The 22096-nt window shown below is 40.5% G+C and overlaps 1 pseudogene; it reads right to left on the bottom strand.

Moving 5' to 3' along the window:
• The window catches only part of LOC139590693 (cytosolic phospholipase A2 epsilon-like), a 36803-nt pseudogene that overhangs the window by 5470 nt on the left and 9237 nt on the right, over window positions 1-22096 (bottom strand).

Genomic DNA, 22096 nt, shown 5'->3' with positions numbered 1-22096 from the left:
GCACTTAACTGTGTCTTGCTTTGCTACTCCATGCCACATTTTCTCTCTCAGACACATAAAAAGCCACACAATAACAATCTCTCAGCCACACAAACATAATTAATGTTCTTCACTAGCAAATACAGAATCCTTGATTTAACAACCAGAAATGACTCCCTTGCAAGTACTAGAAGATAAAATAAGTAAGCCTTTTTGAAATACTTCTCTTCCTTGTCATCTTTTCTTTGTAATGTGTTTGTCTTGAATATTTGTCCTTGAAATCTGACCCTGCAGATCTTTCTTAATTTTGTATCATGTTTTGCAAATCTCATCCTTATGACTAGTTTGGAATGACTTCCAATAGTACTGAAGTTTGTGTCAATGATTTGTAGACTTCAGAGATGCAAGGATGTTGTTTGCTCGCATTTCTCTGACGCTCCAACTTCTGAGAGAGGAGCTAGAGGGTTGTGGAATGCTATGTGAGCATCCTCCACCTACAAGGATATTTTTCTCTAGTTTTACCCTCCTGCTCAGAAAACATCTCATAAGAGGGTCATTGTCTCTTTTATTTTTCTGTGATGGATCCTGTGGGTTCTTTTCACATACAACTGAAATAATTGCCATATGTAGTACATGGCATGAATTTCCTTCTGGTTTACATGTGGATAATGGAATTGCCTGAAGAGAATGTTCTAAAAGGGCTTTGAAAAATTCAGTAAGAGAGCAGCAGCACAGAGGGAAAAAAAAACCCCAAAACCAAAATAATCACATAAGAATAGCCCACCTATGTCAGTAATTTTGTCTCGTGTCCATTTGTGCCAGAAGTCTTCTGAATTAACAGATATATACCAAGCATCCATGAGATTCAAGGAAAATACACTGCTCCAGATCCCTGTGGCATAGGATGTATTTGACAAAAAATAAATGGGGTGCAAAGGAATTTGATATAAAACTTTCAAATAACTGTGTCACTGGACACTTCAGGGAACAGGGGCATAAATGTCCTTTAATCATTCTAGAGAAGGTAGGAAGAAAGTGCCAAGGTGTAGAAAGAGGGTGGTGACCTAAGATGTAACATGACATCCACTTTCCTTTCTGAACACAGAAGGGAAGACCTGGGTCCTTACCAGAAACTGCAGCCAGGGACAGAGAGGTTCTAAGTTGCTTCTTTACGCCTCACGATTAGCTGTAGTGAAATCTCCACACAAGCAAAAAGTTTCAACTTCTCAAAAAACCCCCTGAAACTTCCTTTTTCCTTTATGGAGTTGGTGGAAGTAGAAAGAACAATGAGGCAAGAGATTGCTTTCGCAAAGGGAAGAAAGGTTTCCTTACTGCTTTCACTTTTTTATGCAAGATGAAAAAAAAAAAAAAATATTACAACCTATTTGCACTCTGAAATGGAAATTTTATCTTAAGAATTAATCAGGGCTAGATGTGGCAGGAACTTTGTAGATAAAAAAGCGCATTTTAGAGACTCAGGCTGCAGAAGAAATGGATGATTTAACTTAGCAGCGATGATACACAACTTTTGTTGCTGACAAATATATATATGTATTGCAAAGGTCTCATGTCAGTACACATAACCACAGCTGAAATCAATAAATCTGTTAAGATGAATAAGATCACAGAGAAAATGAAAAATCCTGCAGATTGTGACCTGTTATCAGTTCTGGTATTTTACCATATAATGCTCCTGGTAGATAAAAACACACTAAATGTTTAATTTCAGAAGAGGGGTTTGTGCAGGAGCAGATTATATTATACTACTTTTTCCCAGAACAAGAAATCACCTTCCAAAAAGCAGATTCTGGATTCTGGGACTTTCTTCATCAGGCGACCCATGAAGAACTCGCTGCCAAAATCTTCTGCAGGAATGAAGGCACCATATTTTGGGAATCCTACCTCATAAGGGGTGAATTCCACCCATTCTAAAAGAAAAGGCATAAGACAGACTGATTACAGCAGCAGAGGCATAATCATTTGAATAAAACATATCTGAATAAAACATGATATTGGCCAGGTTAAGGCAGACTGGTTTCTAATTAACACCCTTTGCATCAGGCATTTGTTCACTGTACATTTCACAGTGGTGAACATGCAGAACAAATTTTCCTCTTACATCTGTATGTCTGTATAAACTTTTTGACAGTTTCTGTGCATAATGTGCACAGAAGTGCCGAAGTACATAGTGTCTTCTGTTGTCCTGCCTTTGACCCTGAATACTGAATTATACAAAGGTCTTAAAAATATTAACTATTAAATATCTCCTTTGAGGTGGATTAGCCTTCAGAGTATTTGTGCATTGAATTGATATCCTTATCTAATCTTAAATTGGCCACAATTGGGATTAAATATTAAATGCAATTCTGGAGTATTGTTACCTCTAAAATCCTGGTCGCTGATTTTATCCTTCACATTGAGAGAGAGGTAGATGGGCAGGGGATTTTGACCCTGATTTAGCGCCTGCTGCTGATCTGTGAGCTTATGGCAGTCCTCCTGTTTTGAAAAATGACAGTAGCTCAGGACAATTGGATGACACAAAGAGCCTCCCACTTAATCTAAACCTGGGTTCTGACAATGCAGTGCATACATGACTCCAACTAGGATGCTCCACAGTTGCTTAGTTTAGAGAGGTGCTGTCATCCCTATCCTTGTCCCTCGCTTGCCCCAACACTTCAGCACAAAAATTATCTAAATTCATATGTTGAAAGAATATGGTAAGGAGAAAATGCTGTTATCCACATTTTTTATTTCACAAAAAATGTCTGGGAATGTTTGAAAAGCACTCTTGACAGAAAATATTTCATTATGAAAGAGTAAGCCCCTCTCTGACTGCCTAGGAAAACACCTTTTCCTCAGAGCTGTGACAGAGACAAAGCTCATGCAAAGTGTGCAGCAAGCCTTGGCCCTTCTGCTGCAGAGCTCAGGCAGGGTGGAAAGGGCAGGATGGTTAGGGAGCAGAACCAAGGTTTGGGAGTGTGCTCCTACAAGCAGTGCTGCAGGTGCTCCCCCTCAGCAGCGCCCGTGGAAGGATGGCTGTGCCACCAGTGCCACCAGGCTTCCCTTGGGCTACTGTTGGCCAGGGGACAGGGCTCTGGGAACACTCACAGCTCCCAGCTGAACACAACCCCAGGGAGTCTCTACCACTGTGCTATGACCGGGCAGTAGAAATGTGGCTGTATGGGGGGTTAATCACATTACAGGGGGAATGTTTTCTCATTCTAAAGCATAAATGGCCTAGTGGGACAGAAATATTCATGAAGATTAAAATAGAGCCTGAACAGAGGTCTTGATGGAAATATTTGCAGGGTGATGTCTTATTATCAGCTCAGAGATACTGTCTTTGGGTTTGTGATTTTTCTTTGCCTTGCCTGATTGTGCAGCTCTTTTAAAAGAACAGCAGGATTTTAATTCAAATATTTACATGTGATTTCACAGGATCACAGAATGGTTGGGGTTGGAAGGGCCCTTAAAAATCACTTAGTGCCAATCCCACTGCCATAGGCAGGGACACCTTTCAAAAGACCAGGTTGCTCCCCATCCAACCTGGTCTTAAACACCTCCAGAGACAGGGGGTCCACAATCTCTCTGGGAACTCACTACCCTCATAGTGAAGAATTCTTCCTAATACCTAATCTAAACCTACCCTCCTTCATGTTAAGGCCATTTCCCCCTTGTCCTACTACTACATGCCCTTCTGAATAGTCTCTCTCCAACCTTCTTGTAAGCCCCTTCGAAATAAATTAAAAGAAGTTCATACTGTAAGTTTCCTGTTATTTCTTTTCATTCTTTTCATCCTTTCTGTACCAGGTGTGATGTTAAGATCTGTATAATACAGCCAACAAGCATAGTACAATGGTATAATGGTACAATGAATGGTACTGCCAAGGCACATGCTTTAGGCATCTATATGAAAAACAAACATGCAAAAAAACTATTTTGCATAAGGGCGGTCAAACATTGGCATGTGTTGCCCAGAGAAATTGTGGAGTCTTCAGCTGTGGAGATATTCAAAGCCCATAGTTTAGGGTAGCTGGCCCTTCCTAATCCTGCTTGGACAAGAACTCTAGAGGTCCCTTCCAATCTCAACTGGTTTTTGATTTACTGTCTTTCCTCACTGCTGTATTCACTGGATATTCAAATCTGAAGAGAAAGGTGCTGTTATTGTACCTTATCATGTAACATGGTTTCAATGATGAGTCCCCACAGGTCTGTGAAACACAGCTGATGTCCTTCCTGTTTCCTCTGGCACAACTCTTCCAAATAGTATTTCAGACGATCAGGGGCAAAACAAGTAACAAACTTATTTTTAAGAACATGCTTTCGGGCATCATTGAGGGTTTCCTTGAGATCCTTTTGGGACCAGTCAGGATCTTCATACAAGTTTGACATGGTCCTAAAAAAAAAAAAAAGAACAAACAAAAAAATCCCACAAGGAAAAGTGTGAGTTCTGAAACAGAGCTTTGGGAAGTTATGGAGGTTTGTGCATTATTGCCTTCATTTATATGAAAAAACAACATGTGTTTGGTACTATCCACATATTTAATTAATTTCAAATGTGGGAAAATACCGAGTGAAAGAAACAACAACAAAATAGAAGCAGAAAAAGAAAGCCTTTTCTAGATAAGATCATATAACTCAAGATCACTCCTTGATGTCAATTATGGAAAATTCCTGTGTTCTTAGCTTGCTCTTACCATGTTGTTCCAGATAAACCAGTGATATATGAGACACAGTCCAAGACATTCATTTCCTGCACACTGAGGAGGTGAGCATACATGGCTGTCAGAGCTCTGGTTCCACCTCCTGTTGTCATGATTGCCACCACAGGTACCTGTTCAATCCCAAAATACATGCATTTAGTGACATGGCCTGAGAAGAGACAGAGACTCTGATTAGAAGGAGAAATTTACAGCACTGATAAAGTAGTGAAAACATGCCACCAACGTGAAGAACGTGAAGTCCAACATGAAGAAAAACCTGAATTAATAATGGGGCATGTAAGGAGTAAGAAATACTTCATATTTTCCTCTGTCAAGCAGCTCTGCAATAGAACATGAAATCCATTATCACATTTTCAGTGCTCTGTTTGAAAACCATTAACACAGAGCAGAAAAATATTAGAGGAAGTGTTACCTTCTTTCATCTGAATCAGATTATTATCAGACCAGAAAATATCAGTGCTGTCTCACAATTTCCATGTGGGCAGTAATAACTTCTCTTTTCCTGAAGTTTGCTGAAACTATTGTACAGTTATTCTACAGGCCATACTAGAAATGTCATGACTGATGGATTTAAGAGCACAGGCCAGTTCAGAACCCCTGAGACCAGAGGCTGGTGACACCATTCCCTTTTAAAGTTTCTGGAGGGAAAGAGGAACCATGCTCACTCCACCTGCTACATATGTATTAACAGTACTAGGTATGCAAGTGAGCTGCAATTACTGGCTTCTGTGATCATACAGAAATCCAGGGACTTCTGGACAGTCTTAGAAACAGAATTAATTTATAAGCATGAATTGGCTTCTTTAACAGTAAAGACAGTTACTGTGCATTGGAGTGAATGAATGTCATATACAAATCAGAAAAATATAGAGAGATTGTATGTTCTACAGGGACGTATGGGCTCTACATCTGAGGGGAAGGGAATGACCCATGGCTTAGTGCTGGCATTGAAAGGCAGAGTCTTGTGTCTGAAAGGTCCAGCTGTGCAAGAAAAGCTGAACTCAGTTTAGGTCCAAACAAGAAAAATTTATCATGTCTGCATTTGAGTTTAGGCTTCACACTACAGTCATAGGTGCATAAATAAAAGAAGAGACACCTGATTTTCCCCTGCCTTAAAATTTCTGTTATCAATCCTGTTTACTGAGCAAGATGAAGTCAGACTGGCAGCGAGCTATGCTCAGACAACAGGACCCTAAATGGGGGCACAAATGATACACAAAATAAAATCCAGTTTTAGCCGTGAGGGAAAGAAGTGCTGGATCCACTGTTCAGATCTGGCCAAAAAGAAACTTTGGCCTTGGCTCTGAGAGCACCAAGCCCTTCTCTATATTACAGGGCAGACTGCTACTGAACACGAGGCTAGATTCTCTAGCTTCAGGGCTACAGGCTTTTTATTCATGTTTGTGATGAGTACTCATTCCTTCCCTAGAATAGAGAAAAGAAGTCAGCCACTGAGAAAAGAACTCAGCTGTAGCTTGCACATGAAACTACAGGGTTTCCAAAATAATGTGACCATCAATGCTATGTTTTGACACTTATCTGTGCAGAAAGCAGAGAATAATTATGTCTCAGATACCTCATCGTCCTGCAAGTCCTTTTCCAGATGGAGAATGTCCTTCAAAGCAGCTGCAACCACCTTCTTCCTCTTGCGAATGAAATCCTGTTCCTGGGCACACAGATCAAACCCCAGGCGTACATCTAGGTCTTCCTGGCTGCAACAAGGATCAGGTATCATACATCACATTTGTAGTCTAAGCCAGCATCTTAATTGCTTTACTTCATAAATAGACATGCCTTCACTACCAGGTCTACATAAAGCAAAGGAGGAAGATATTAAATGTTCTGTTTTTTTCTTGGAGAAAAACAGTCCATCTGCCTTTGAACTGAAAGGAATTTTTTTCTCCCTGCCAAAGATGCCTGGAATTAAAATGGCTACAAATGGCAGCCGTTCCTTTTCAGACATAAATCCAGAAGCCTGCAGAGGGCAGTGTTTCAAAGGTGGCTTTTAAAAGTTTTGTGAACTTCCACTGATACCTGCAAAACGTTCTACTGAAGTCGTAGATTTGCATGATCAGATGTTCTTTTGATGCTTAAAAGCTCTACATTTGTGGTTTGAAAGCTGCTGTGAAAATCTTGCATAGGCTTCTAAGGAAGAATTCAAATGACAGCTGTAAACTGTGTGTATATTTCATAGTATATTTACTGAAAATAAACATCATGATGGAAAAAGCACCTACTTTTCTGGAAACTCTCTTCTGTTACAATATGGAACATAATGTAACATAGCCATCTTATAAATTTTACTAAGGCCTGAACAATATTTCAAAACACACAGTGTGTTTCCTCCTTTAGAAATAAGCAATCACTTCACTGAGTTTATTTACATGTATCTCTTTGAGTAGACATTACAGCAATAAATGCAGGTACATTTATTATTTCATTTTTTTTTCACATCTTAGAGTATCCAGGCACTCTGATTTTGATCTTTCAGTGGAAGAAAACAGTTAAAGGGACCTTTTGGGAAACAGAAAATGTTTTTTCAATCAGCTTTGAAATGTTGCTTTTATTGAGAATCTGCATTTGGCAATAAATAGTAGAGATATCAGCATGTCTACAGTAGCCCTTGCCATGTAATATTGATTGCAGCACAGTATGAATAGAAAATTGGTGTTTTCTTTATAAAACCTTTTCTTAACTCCCTCTCCCATTACAAAAACTCTATTGCTGAAAATCTTTGCATTATGTACTGAGTGTATTTTTTTTTTATAGTCTGAAATAAGGATGGACCAGCATTCAGGACAAAGGCGGTAGTAACAAAGAGATTGGAACTTGATTTACAACTATCTAAATACAAAGAACCAAGGGGAAAACAAGGCGAAAACCATGGGTGTCTTACCATTTTTTCACCTTAAGGAGCAAATCAAATTTTCTGTGCTGAAAATTGAAAAGGTAAAATGATGAATATTGATATTTTGTTTAAAATAGTCCCTTTCCCCCATTCAGACTGAGACACAGATCTTTTGGGTCATCATTATACCTACAAAACTCTGAATCTCAAAAAACTGAGATCTCTTCTCAATATTTCAATAGTAACCAGAGATGTGCACTGATTTAATAGATAAGACTTTAGTACACTACCATCTGTAGTCCCCATGTTATCTCTCTCATAAAACTCAGTGTAGCTTGCCTGGTACTAGTTAGCTGCACAAATAAATACCAGAAGAGCTGCAGTGCTACAGCTCACCTCCCTGGAAGGATCCAGCACTGAAGATGGGTGCTCAAACCAGAGTCTTTCACACAACAACGTCAGGTACAAGGGGAAGCCCAAAAGGCTGAGCACCCCACATGTGTGGCTCAGGTTTGCTTCCTGGGACAGTGTGCCAGGACTCACCACTGTGTCCCAGTGCACCCAGTCACCTCCAGCCTGGTTAGTACATGGAGAGTACAAGGAGCATGAGCAACAGCTTAGATATTTTTCTTCTTCCCCCTTTTCCCATGGATTTCCCATTTTATATTGCTTCAAATAATTCACTTCACTATGCATTGCCCTAGGTTGGAGGGAGGTTAGAAAACAACTGTCTCTGTAAAAAGAGAACTGGCCCTTGGTTTCTGCTTCATGCAAATCAGAAAGAATTTTAAAAAGCTTGCAAAGGATTCCTCATGGCCAGCAGACACTCACCTCACCAACTACTTCCTGCTCGGAGGGGAGTGACTTCAGAGGGATTGTCAAGGGGACACTTCTCCTCCTTGGTCCACATGACATGCAAGCACACTGAAAAGGAGCATGGAGTGCTTTTTGGTTAAAACAGAAACGTTCTCCTCTTGCTCCCTATTCACACATAAATGTCAGGTCATAGACCTGTCTGTGTTGTCTACCATGTTCTGGGGTAACGTACAAAGGTGGGAAGCTTCCTCTTCTTTCTGAGCGCAACATCCAGGGAGGGTTGCTTGTATCTGGCATAGTGGAAGAAAGTGGGATCTGGGAGAGGGGAGCGGGAGTCACAGCCCACTGAAACTGTCTGAGTTTCTTCAAAGGATCCTCTCACTGTAAATGTTAGCTCATTCTCTAAAACAATGAGAGAAAATGCATACACAAAGTTACTTATAATTGTAAAAAAAAGAGAGAGAGGAAAAAAAGAAGCAAAAGGTAGCTTTGAATAAATTCCTTCTCCACTTCCTTTGTATTTGGAAAACTATCTTCTAAAAGTGATCCAAAACCCAAACATTTCAGGTGACTGTGTCATTATAATGTGCTGAGCAAGGAGTCAGATGGGAACGTGATATGGAAGGCACTGAATTTTAGGTTGCTGCTTTTCTGTTGCAGTTTCATCATGACACAGTGAATACAACCAGGTACTTTGCATGGTAAATCATCCTCATCCCAGGCCAAATAATGAGCTGAAGAAGTTCTCAGTCCCCTAAAATAAGATCTGACTCTTATGAGCAGCAGATGACCCTATTTATATGAATAGTTCAGCTAATCCTGCCAGTGTGCATTATGCATGCTCTGAGATTGCCTACCAGATCCAGCCCCTCAGGGGATGTGGGCAGAGGAGCTTCTAGACTCTGAATCTTGACCAGGGTCAGGCAGGAGCCAGCTGCTGAGTGGCTAACCCCTGCAAAAAATGAGGTGTTTCTGTGCACATGCGTAAGTTGAAGTGACAGAGATCCTGAGCAAAGTTAATGCTATAATAGAACTATAATACCTGAGAAATTAGGCTTCTTCAGGGTTCAGCAGTACTGCAGCAGAGGTTTGCAGAATCTCAACTTGGGTTTTAGATACCTTCTGTATAATCATCTGATTCTAGTTGTTTCTAGTCTGGCACGAAACTCCCCATGAAGTCAGAGCCCTGAACTGCTGCAGGACTGGTGACATTCCCTACTGCAAATTTTGTACAAATCACCTTAGATGTGACCAATTAATGCCTTAATATTTTGCTGATGCAATGTCCAGGCCTTGTTAGAGACAGTAAAATCACCAATAATTATTTTAAGAAGTAATAATCTTACCTGAAAAATGCTTCTTTTGCCTCCTGCTGTCCAAGTGAATTTCCAAACAGGCTTCTTCACGACACTATGGTAGGTGTGATGAGGACAGATTAGATAACTCACTAGCTAATTATTATCTAATGAGTTATCTAATTAGATAGCTCATCCAGCCATCTCACCACCAGTGCTGACAGATGTTGAAAGGATCATTGTAGGAAAGGTCATTGTTTGAAGGGGGGAGGCCTGCTGTGTTGGACACTTTTGCCAGACACAGTGAATGTGAGAATTAATTTATTGTCGCATAAGAAGATGGTGCTATGCTAAACACGTTTTCATTTTCAATGGATGCAGACAAAACAAGGGAAAATTATAATTTTGATCTTAGAAGGCACCTCTAAGATCATGCTGTTCTCCTTAAAGATAAAGCTCCTAAGAGAAAGTATCACTAAAGAACGAAGATCTGCAATGTTTCCCTCACTGACATTATAGTCAGCTGTGATAAGGAATGATGTGGTAAGGAAAGAATATAAAAGAACAAAACATTATTTTACCACTATTGCCCCATTTGTGATGATGGTTTCAGGAGTACCCTGGCTGGAAAACAAAAACAAACAATATATATTTTATAAACAATATGTTCTGGATACTGTCCTGAGCAGGACACATTATTCTCTCTAAATTTTTTATTACTATTTTTTTAATTACTCCTTCTTGTGATTTCTGTAAGTATACTCCATTGACACTAGATGACACATAATGACCCAGCAGAAATTATTAAATTTCCAGGTGCCATAAGGCACCTGTAAAGTCCTTGCAACAGCCTTAGTAGCACAGGCATGGCACAAATTGGGTAGCAACATTCTCCTCAGCCATGACTTTCCCAGAAAACACTGTCCAGTGAATCTGCAGACTTACTGCAGTGGGGTTTGCCAGCCAACTCTGAACTATGTAAGTAAAAAATCTTAAGAGAAAGTCACAGAATTAAAAATTCTCAACTCTTCTCCACATCATGGCATTTTCCCTTTCATATAATGATTTTTAATGCACATATTAAGTCTGGACAAACTAGTCTCTGGCTATTAAGGTGGTACTGGATCTACAAAAGGTTTCCCTGCACTAATGCAGAACTCCAAGCTGCCAACAGTAATGGGGTTTTACTCACATGGTCTCCAACAAAAACTCAACTTCCAGCTCCTCCTTCCCCTGAAAATAAAAAAAGAAGCTGTCTCAAGTAGCATGTGTAGAGGTTACCAAAGTGACCTTAATTTTTGCAAGCACTGTGTCATTTACCTTTAATGAGTAAAAATATTCTGTTTTGTACTTGCTTTTATCATTTTATTAAATGACAGAGGCAGCTTCTTCTTCCCAAGGAACTCAATTGTATTGAAGAATGAAGGGTCTTTGGTGCTTGTAAATCTCCCTAACAAACCTATTTCACACTTTCTTCTCTGCCAGCTGCCATGTGCTGGCAGAGAAGAACATGATATGCTAAGGCTTAGTGTTTAGGAAAATATTGTGGAAACAGGCCATTTCCCCGTGCTTGCATTGTTTTGGTTTTTATAGTCTTTGCGAGGATTACATAAACTGTTATTTTCTATCTGGTTATTGAAAGTGCAAAGCTTCCCTAAAATTGCATCTGCTCTGGGGCTTGCGAATTTGGCCATGACCTGTGCAAAAGGAAACCAACAGGAATTTGAGAAGGCCATCTATTTTGTCACTGATGCGCAGTTTCCAGGATGTTAATAAATTTTGCTACATCTTTACCACCAAGCTGGTCCTGGTGGTAAAACCAGAAGAGACAGTACACCTCTTTAACAGAGGGGAGAGAATGGACATCAAGGCATGTCTGACAGAACTCTCACCTCTGGGGTTAGTGGGAATGCTGTAAAAACTCTTTCCCCAAGGGGGATTTTAGCAACATCAAAAAGCACAATTGCATGGTCGTCATCGTGAATGATGTCATCATCAGAAACAGTAATTTCCAGAACATTCTAGGAAAAGAAATGAAAAATACCCAGTTCACTGGCATGTATGGCATACAAGAAATATGACATTCTGCAGCTCTTCCAGGCTTAGTGTCTGCTTTACAGAGAGGAAATAGAAAATAATTGATGAAAAAGTGTGAGAAGGGAGAGTAAGAAAGCAAGTATAAAGAGCCAGGTCTTAGTCTTATCAATTAAAGATGAACTGAGATCTCTTTTGAGTCAGCTGTTATGCTTTTAAATAGATCTCATAAAAAATGCAATCTGCTAGGGAGGAATATGGATTACCAAAAGCCCTATATTGCTTTATATCAGCAGGGGGAATAGAGATTACTTCATATCAATAATCACTCTTCTAGATCCTTGGACCTGCTGCTTTCAGCCACCTGTTCACAGGTATTTGAGTGTAGTTCAATTATCAGCAGCAAATTGAGTAAAGGTCTTTATCATACAGGAATTTGGCATCATCTCCTGCCAATACTTCATGTCCTTTTAGAAAAAATGAGTTTTTCTGTTACAGTGTAATTTTATATTTTGATTTCAGTTTCCCTGTGTTGTCGCTGTCATGGGTCCCATCAGCCTTCCTCAAGGAGGTCACACTTTCATTACCCATATGTAAATAACAACAGCTATCTGTTAGGAGTAAATTGGGTTCCAGCAAAGCCAGAATTGCTTTGCTTCAGCTTGTGTGGGGAATTTTAAGTAAACTCAGAAATGCACTAGAAGATACTTCTAGTTTAGGGGTTTGGGGCTAAACTGAAAGACACTGCACAGAGATTAGATGAAAAAGAGAGGTTTTGGGTTGCTTACCTTGACTTTTCTCTGTATCCAGAAGTAGAAAGTTTCATTCCACACAGGATTTCTGCAGTTTTTGATGGTTTTGGTGTGGAATATTTCATCTGAAGCTGTTGGCAACCAGAGCCTCACATAGCAATCGGATTGACTTACTGTAGAAACACAGGCAGAAAGTATCTGGCAGAGGAGGCATGATACAAGAAGTGGAGACATTGAAATGTTTTATCGCTTAAACATGGGTGAGAGATGACCAGTTCTTTCTGATAAACATTGGCCAAAACCAGGAAGATAAAAATCACACTGCTGCATAAAATTATTTTGTTCATCTCAACACTATTTTTAATAAGCAGTGTATTCAAACAATTATGCATAATCTTATACATTCAAATAAAAAATACAATCCTAGCTAACAAATAGAGTAGTGTTCATATTCAGAAGTCTTATATTGCTCCATATTAACAAAATTTGGCAGGCGAAACCAAGACAGAGGCAGCACAACATTAATTTCAGACCCTGAGAGGGATAGCACATAAATTGTCTCTGTAGCAGTTGAACTTTGTGAGAAATACCAAAAGAATCAGGTTTAAGTCTGATTCAGATAGTAGATGTCTGACATACCTGGTTATTCACTCTTTATGACAGAAAATTAATTACTGCAGCGACCTTGATCCTCATCTCCCTAGGCGAGGTAGGGAAGGAGAGGCCTACCAGCAGTACAATTGCTGCCTCAGGAGCCTTTTCCATCAGCCTTGGTGTTTGCTGATGCTAGAAAGACCAGGAATCTAATTCCTTCTTCACATTTCTTTCCACATCTCTTCACTTCAGGAAAAGTGAAGTGGCGGAAAGGATTTGCATCTTGTGGATGGAGGGAGTGGAGTGAGGCTGCACTTGCTCTAAGTTACCATCTCACATAGATCCTGAACCAAGTGAACACCAAAGAGATTCTCAGACCTTGTACAGGAAATTTTCCAGTGGCAGCTAGAAGGGTTGATCCATCCTGCTCTGTAAACACAGGCTTTTGCCAGAAAAGAGGAGGAGTCTGGTGCCATGGCAGTCAACAGAGAGTCAACCTCACAAGCAGGGAGAAGAGCACCTACCATCTGTAAGCATGGTACAGGTCTTGAGGCAGCTCCTCAAGATTTGAAGTGAGTTCATCCCCATGTCTTTGTTCAGAACACATTGCTTTGGGGTATTTTGCCTAAACATAAGGTGTTTATTTTTAGGGGCCTGAAATCCAGAGACCCTGTGACTGTGACATCCTCAGGGGAAGATGCCTGTTGATTAGGGAGATCCTCATGTAACACTTCATGTGTGTCTTGAAGGCATTTCTTGACACTGTCAGGAGTTTTCTCTCTAGAAGGTAGTAGACTTGCCTGTCTTTGAAATTATTTCCACTGAAAACAGAATCTCAGATTTTAACATGATGGAGGTGACAGGATAATATGTTGACTTTGGCAATTACCAGTACAATACTTAATTTATTAGGAGTGGGAGGGCTCTGTTTGTTGATCTGTCTGATAACTGAAAGTTCTTCCCTCCCTGTGCTGCCTGACAGCCTGCTGAGCTGTGATGTACTAATCCTGATAAATGGTATCACTGCCTCTGATCTACAGAGCCTGTACAATAGCCAAGAACTAAATGTGGCTTCAGGGCACCTGGAGCATCCCTCCTCTCATTAATGCCAATCTCAAGTGTTTCAAAAACATGAATCCAGCATCTCCAAAACTGCCAAAGTGGATGAGGGGGGGGACGTAATTCAGAAATTAACATTTCTGAACTGATTTAATGCAAAGTCCTTCACAGGAGGAGGCAAAACCCCAGCACCAGGATGGGCTGAGGGCCGACCAGCTGGACAGCAGCTCTGCAGAAAAGCATCTGTGCATGTGAGGTTGAACACAAGCCAGTGAGCTGTCCTGCGGCAAGCGAGGCCAGCAGCCTCCTGAGCTGCATCAGGAGTGCTGCCAGCAGCTGGAAAGGTGGTCCTTCCTCTCTGCTCAGCACTGACAAGGCCACATTTCTGGGTTCCCCAGTACAAGAAAGGTAAGGATATGCTGAAGTGAGCTGAACAAAAAAGTTCAGAAAGAGAACGGAGCAATGGATCATCTGCTCTGTGGGGAGAAGCTGAGAGAGCTGAGACTCTTCAGCCTGAAGCAGAGAAGGCTTACGGGGTCTTATACATTTGTGTAAATACCTGATCAGGGGAGAGGAAGATTAATAAGTCTGAGTCAGACCCTCCTCTGTGGTGCCCAGTGAAAGGTAAAAGGACACAAACCAATATGCAGGGAATCCCACTGAAACATAAATAAAAATTTAACACCACCACACACTGTCACAGATTGCCCAGAAAGGTTGTGAAGTCTCTATCCCTGGAGATGTTCAAAACCCAAATGAATGTGGCTCTGAACAACCTACTGAAGCCAATCCTGTGTACGGCAGGGGTCTAGACTTCACAATCTCCAGAAGTACCTTCAAATCTCAGCCACTTTGTGAGATTCTGCTGTAACAAGGCTAGTTGGTCACAGACCTTGAATATGGGGTGAGGTGATATCACTAGGACATAAAACATTCTCTTCCTGTGAAGAAAGGGGACTACGCCACATCTGATTTTGCCACAATTCATCTACAGTCCCTACCAATGTGGAGATGTTATTGTTTTCCATAGGATTCCTGTGATTTTCTATGTTTTCCTTTAATTTTACAGACAGTATTCCCATGCTGTGGTTCTAACTGAGCTTAAGTATTTCTGTAGAAGGGGCACTTCACTTGAACTGAGGCTAAACTGTGAGGCAAACAGTGAGATAAAAAAAAATAACAGGATAGTTGAATGTATGCTGAATACTATGATAATTATGATACCATTATTATATGGCAGCCCTTGAAATGACTAATCACCTTACATTGCTCTCTCTTATCCCTGAAAAAACTGAAGGAGAGCTACTGAAAATGTTCCAGTTTATTCATTGCTACCTGAGAGCTAATACAAAAAAATTCTATTTACATTTTCTTCATGCTCCAGTTGTAATGCAGTTGCTGGGCTTTGTTAGCAGTTTCATGCCATGCCAGGCCCTTACTTTAATGCACGTGTTGCAACTTTCCTGATGACATAATGTCGCCTCATGTGAATGCTGAGACATTTGAACTCACAGTCTCTCTGAAAGTCAGCACTAAGTGACCCTGGTGTCCTTTTCCAATTTGAAGTTTCTGATTCAATTTTTATGATGGCGAGACTCCTTCTCAACTCTGTCTGACAGCTAAAGATCAGTTAAAAATACGAGATCAAAAGAAGAAGTTCAGAACTGCAGGTATGTGTGCTAGTCTGTGAGAGTACAGTTCTGTGAGGTGCACCTGAGATGAGCCATCATGTGCTAAAATCACTCATCTCTGTCACAGGTAAGGAGAAAATTACAGCGCTGAAAAGCAAAGCATATAAGAAAAACTAGTCTCATAGGAACAATGAAGGTAAACTACAAAATCCTATCTGTCCTGTTACTGCATTTCGTAACACCAAAACAAAGAAATAATTTTCTCCTAGTGAAATATTCTTCACCTGCACAGACAGGTTCTCCTTGAATCCTAGTTTACTACAGTTCACCTAAGAGGAGGAGGAGAAGTGCTCCCATTTCTCAATTGCTGGACATGATCTTTGGGAACATTTTCCCTCACCAGCTTAGTACAATACAAACAGTATTGAGGATTTACCTCCTACTGCTATCTCAGAGGGGATTTGGACTCAGCTAAGAGCTCTACCAGTATTCTGGTGCAACACTCATTTGTAAGCACAATATTGCTCTCTGTGGCTTACTTGTGGAAATAACAAAAGCTCATAGGTGAGCTGTGCTTAATGAGTGATGTCTTTGACCAGGGATGAACAGAGTCCTCTTGTGAATGAGCCTTTTACCCAGTCCATCCATTTAAGTCAAGTGGCAAAGTACGATTTTCTCCCTGGAGCAGATTCAGGGGGTTCAGCACCTGCTGCACTCCCAGCTCAAAGTTTCATACCCTGGGTCACCTCCTGTGCCACTGTGCTCCCACTGGCACCACTTGCTTTCCTGGGACAGGGCCATTAGTACCACCTGCACTAGCTGTAATCTCCCTATATTTTTTTTTTCACTTATTTTCTGCAGCAAAAATAACCCTTAATGTCTCTGGAGAATGACTCTGATTTGCAAAGGTTCCAAGTGTACTGTTGCAAAACTGACTCATTTCCTCTGAAGGGATAATATAAAAGCTTCCACAAAATAATTTCATAAGACCTTAGAGGACATAGTCTCTGAGCTCCTCTTTTATAAATACACGAGATCTCTCTTCATTCAAAGGGGAAAAACCAAAGGAAGATCTGAAAACAGAAGGAAGAGTTGAGGAAGAGGAATGATTGTTCTGACATCCCAGCTAAGACTAACAGGTTTGTTTGAACAACTGAGAAGGTTTCCACATGCGCCAGTTTTCTACAGCAGAAAATATACTGGAGTGCAGTCACGTTTCAGCCCAACACCAACTTTCCTGCCTCAGCTCTGACAGCCTCTTGATCTGGCAAGACTTCTCTCAGAGAAGTTACTGTGTCCCAGAAAAAAAAGCACCTGTCAACCTGAAGCTCACTCTGGGTAATTTCTTACTGGGACACAGAGCTCAAATTCACCCCTGCAGTCCAGGGAAAGCATTGCAAACACTCAGCACCACTGAGGCTAATTGTGTCAAGCCAGACCTGACACCACCACTCTTCACCTCAACTGTGTTAACGAGCCTGAACATGCTCTCCAACAGCAAAGGTCATCTCTTGGAATGTGGAATCAGCTTGTACCCACGTAGGCTGCCACTGCTTCAGACAGGAGTACTGTCACACAGACCTCTTTACTCAGGTCTTCAGGATCAGGTGAGATCCAGTGGAGTCCAGCAGAGCTTTGCTCTTTCACATGGCACTAAGTAATGGTGGAGAGATGACATAACTGCAGGTCTGTTCACCTGTGCTAAGGATCTGGAAGATGTTTTCTTCCACTTCTGTTGACTCAGGGCAAATTCCCTCTCAATGCCTGGGCTTCAGGCATGCCAGATGGGGCAGATCCCCTCACTGATCCTCTGTTTGTCTGTGGGGCAGGTGTCAGATTCAGCCACGGGGTTTAGAGGCTGCCATAAAACAAACACTAATGATGGTGAAAATGGGCCAGGCTGGGAGCTTGGTGCAGCTCTATGTGGCCACCCAATAACTTACTTGTTTAAGGAGAGCAGCTGGAAAGTGTTGGAGAGTCTGTGCCACCATGGTCCTCCTCTCCCATCACCCAGCTCCTTTTACTTTCTTTTGGGAAACACTGGAAGGGGTATCATCAGCAAGAAAAGAAGCTAATAGACTATTTTCCCTGTCATCCTGACCAGATATTCTTCCCACATAGGGGGAGCTCTGTAGAAGAAGTGACACTATGAATAGAGTTAGGAAACATGAGCTTTTGTAAAAGCTCTAGCACTGACTTCCAGCTGAGAAGGAGCAAATGGACACACCAGTGACCTAAAAAGTCACTATTTTACCAAAGGCTGCATGCAGTCTTGGACTGAGGAAGGGAATACCGCTGCAAAATAGACACCAGACTGCTAGAGTCTCAAACTTTAATGGGATTTATTCCTTTCTAGTCCCAGTATCACCTTCACAGCCAAGCTGTATAGAGCACTGGAGCCTGGTGATGACAGTCAGTGCCTGCAGAGCAGCAGGATGAGTGTAAGTGATCTTATCTGGGTGCCTTTCTCTCTAGTGCCACAGTGAGATCAGGGACTGCCAGAAATATTTGAGTCTGACCCATGATTACTAATTGGCATAAAGGTTAGTTAGGAGTACAGTAAAAAATAATTAGCTCAGGTTTGTCAAGAACATTTGCATGGTAAGATAAGACAGAAACCAATTATATGTAGCATGAAGCAGACGCTGGAGAGGAACATCACTCGTATGGAGGAGACCACAAAAAGGGTGGGGTGACCGCAGGGATATGAAAGGGGCCAATTGACTCATTCAGGAGGAGTGAACTGTTTTCCTCTTGGTTTAATTTTTTATTTGTGTGCCAAACTCCATCAGCATGTGTTGTCTACAGGCAAAGGTGTAACACAGGCAAAGGTGTAACATCAGATTTCAGGATAAACTTGAATTTCATCCCAGGCTTGTGAAATACACATCCCATGAATCTTGAGGTGCATATTTTTAAAAAAACCAGCCAAGATTAAGTTGGGTGCACGCGATGATGAGGAATATCAGTGGAAATATACAGAAGTAGTGTTTCCTGAAGCCAGGATTTGGCAAATAAGTCAAAGAAAAATGTAGAAACTCTATGACCAAATGACCTGGTGTGACTGCACTTGCAACAAACAGAGAAAATCATGGAATGGAGCACTGCACATGCTGAAAAAGATGGGAAGCCAGCATTCAGGTAGAAAAAGCAAATCAGAAGTGGCTGCACTTGATTGAAAAGGTGGCTTGCTCCTGGATTTGATACAGGGAAACTGAAAATTTAGGGAAGTCTGACATATGTTATTACAAGAATTGCCAGTCTTCCACAGATATTTCACAGTCAGATAGCATTTGTATCAGATGCTTCGGATCAATTTTCCAGGGGAAAGATCATATTGCTGAAAAAAGGCTATCTAAATATAATTTTATTATTCTCATTAGCACACAGAAGCATATCTAGTTATTTTAGTTTTCCAATATTTCAAATGCATTCAAATGTTAAAATAAAAACGCTAAGCTAAAAGAACATCAATAGCAGTGCAAAATCAAGCACTTGAAAGGTACAATATATCTTTTTTGAATTGTACCTAAGTTTTTAAATTCCAGAGTATCACACTATTTTTCCTGTGAGACTTCAACTTCTTTGAAAGCAGAGATAGGTTGTTACTTAGTCAACAAAGAGCTATCTGATGTTTTTTTATCTTCCTTGTTCAACAGCATCCTGGTATACAGCACTTCATTCTATGACATCTTTAAGAAACAGTCTCCAACAGGCTCACAGATTAGCTGGGGAATTACTGACAGAAAGAAAAGACAATTTTCTTCACCCACTGGTCTCCAAACCTTATTTACTGGTAATTAACAAAAGAATCTGAAAATACTTCCCACTGTTTCTAGGCCTTACCTAACACCTTAATTAAAATCTCTCTACAATACTGGGAGATTCAAAATGAGCACATCACTAAATAGATAAGAGAGAAACAAAAGGTTTTGGAGAAGATATTCTGCTTTGTAGACAGGGCAACAGAGGCACAGAATGTTTTGATGTATAAATTTACCTAAACTTCTTATGCAATAAGTCCATGAACAGAGCTAAAAACTGAGCCCACATGTCTTAAGCTCTAGTCCAGGGGTGTACATTTTGGTGATAATAGGAATTTTCAAAATTTCTACAACTCCCTAAGTGAGACTTCTCAGAAATCTTGCTGTCCTCAGGATGGAGGACAAGGTCACAACTGTAACCCTGTTTTCTGAGGATGCAGCATCACTTTACTTTGTGTGATCCCTTTGCATAAGCTGCTGAATCATGGTTCTTATCTGGTTCAATTTTCATTCTAGATCAAAGGTGATACTAAGAAAAATTAAATCAACAGTTCCAAGGAATGAAGGTGAGGTCTTGCACATATATGCAGTGTTTCATAGCTCTCAAAAGGAATAGAAATTAATTTGACCTTTTCTGCTATACTATAATATTCCTTCTATTTTCTGCAGCCCAATGTTACAGACAATGTGAACAGACCACTTCTCTCCACTTGACTGGAAAATTCACAAGGGTGACATTGACATCCATGGTTTTGAAATGCCAAAGGGAGTGAAATACGAAGGGATGGTGAGAAATTTTATCTGTAGGATTTTGCTGATGGCTTCAGCAAACTTCATCATGATCTCCCAAAAAGGAAAGAAAATACAAAACAAGAGGAGAAAGAACAGTATGATAAAGGGATATGCAAAACTGTGTAATTAGTGATGTGCCAAGTTCATGAGACACATGTAGGAATGGCAGGAGAAAATTTTCAGAGAAAAATCTCTGGGAATGTGAACCACCAGGCAAGGGCTGGTGGTCCAAGTACCACACATTTTCACAACACTTTGCATGTACCATAGTCCCCAAAAGATTTCTGTTAGACATTTTTCACTGGGGGGGCAAGCTGATGTCATGATGCTCAGGACAACCAAAGAATTAAGAGGGACTGGTGTCTAAGTATGTCAGCTCTATATTCCATGCATTTGTCATGGATATGTTATATAAAAATTTCTGTCTTTAAACTGGTGTTAAGATATTTTCAAGCCCCTGAAACAGCCAATTTGTCAGACAAATAATGTGGGAAAAAACCCAATAACCAAATAAACCTCTGATAATGCAAATAGATATTATGTGGCATAAAATGCCTTCAACTGTGATTTCTTACCTAGTATGACTTCAGTGTTTTGCATTTGTGCAATATCTAGCAGAAACAAGGGCTGAGTAATTTGAGAATGATGTAACATCAATAAAAAATTGTGGTACTTACAAAAATCTGCCTGATGAGCATTTTTCAACTTTATGATTCTTACAGTGAGCAAGGAGTAAGGTGTCATTTCTTCCTGCTGAAAAAAAATAACAAAGGAGATGTATCTTAATGTTTTGAATATATGTATTGACTGTAACACAACCAAACACTGAAAAGAGCCAAGGTTGTGCTAAAGCTGTCTCTTCCAGTTGGCATCACAGCAAAAATATAATAGGCATCAGGATGCACTTTCTTCACAAACTTTGTTGACCCCTAAAGCCTGTAGCTATCTAAGCACAAAGAGAAGGTGTGGAAAGAGGATGAATAGGAAAGTTAAGTTGGTGTAAATAAGCTGAAAAAGTTCATTTAGCCAGTAACATTAAATTGTTCACATGACCATCAGCAGCCAATATGAAGACAAAATTCAGTGAATCTGGAAATCAGAAATGCTTCAAATCTGGTTTGTTATTGGCCAACAGCCTGTGTTGTGCTGTAGGTAGAATCAAGGCCTACACAAAAAAGTCTTCTTTTAGTGCAGTGCTTGGATAATTAGAGAGAAGGGGGGATGTTTTTAAATTTTCTTGCTTGTTTTTAAAACAATAATTTTCACGAGAGTGGGATGACTAAGGATGAGTGTTAGCACCTCGGGGAACGTCTCAGAACTCCATAACACATGGCTTTGGACAAACAATCCTAGTTTGCTTTGTGGGAACAGAAGTTTTCCTTACCAAGGATGGTTATCTGATTGATGGACATGAAATAGTTTTGACTACAATCCTTAATTTCAAAGAAGGTTATCTCCAATTCCTTGTTGAAGGTGCTAGACCTGACCATCTGGGTCTGTAGAAGTTGTGACAATCACATATGCTTGATGGATTTTACATCTTCAGAGAACATGCCCATCATGTCCCCTAGCAGCAGCTAGAGCAAGCAGGGTATCAGCAAAAGGAAGGAGAAAACAGACAATGCCTACTATGGCTGCAGCACAGGTGGTTATATTGATTCTCTAACTGTGGGAACAAGTTGGGGAATATTTATCAAAACAGCTCAAGTTTATAGAAAGGAAAGAGAGTTGAATCATGATTGTCCTAAAGAGACTGAATGCAAAGGGTAAATCAGCACAGGGGATGGCTCCCTCTTTTACTGTTTAGG

Source organism: Agelaius tricolor, unplaced genomic scaffold (assembly GCF_023055355.1).
Source record: "Agelaius tricolor isolate 1412-34295 unplaced genomic scaffold, bAgeTri1.0.p SCAF_5, whole genome shotgun sequence".
Lineage (NCBI taxonomy): Eukaryota > Metazoa > Chordata > Aves > Passeriformes > Icteridae > Agelaius > Agelaius tricolor.
The sequence above is the reverse complement of the archived record's forward strand: the minus strand, read 5'-3'. Positions and strand labels throughout refer to the sequence as shown.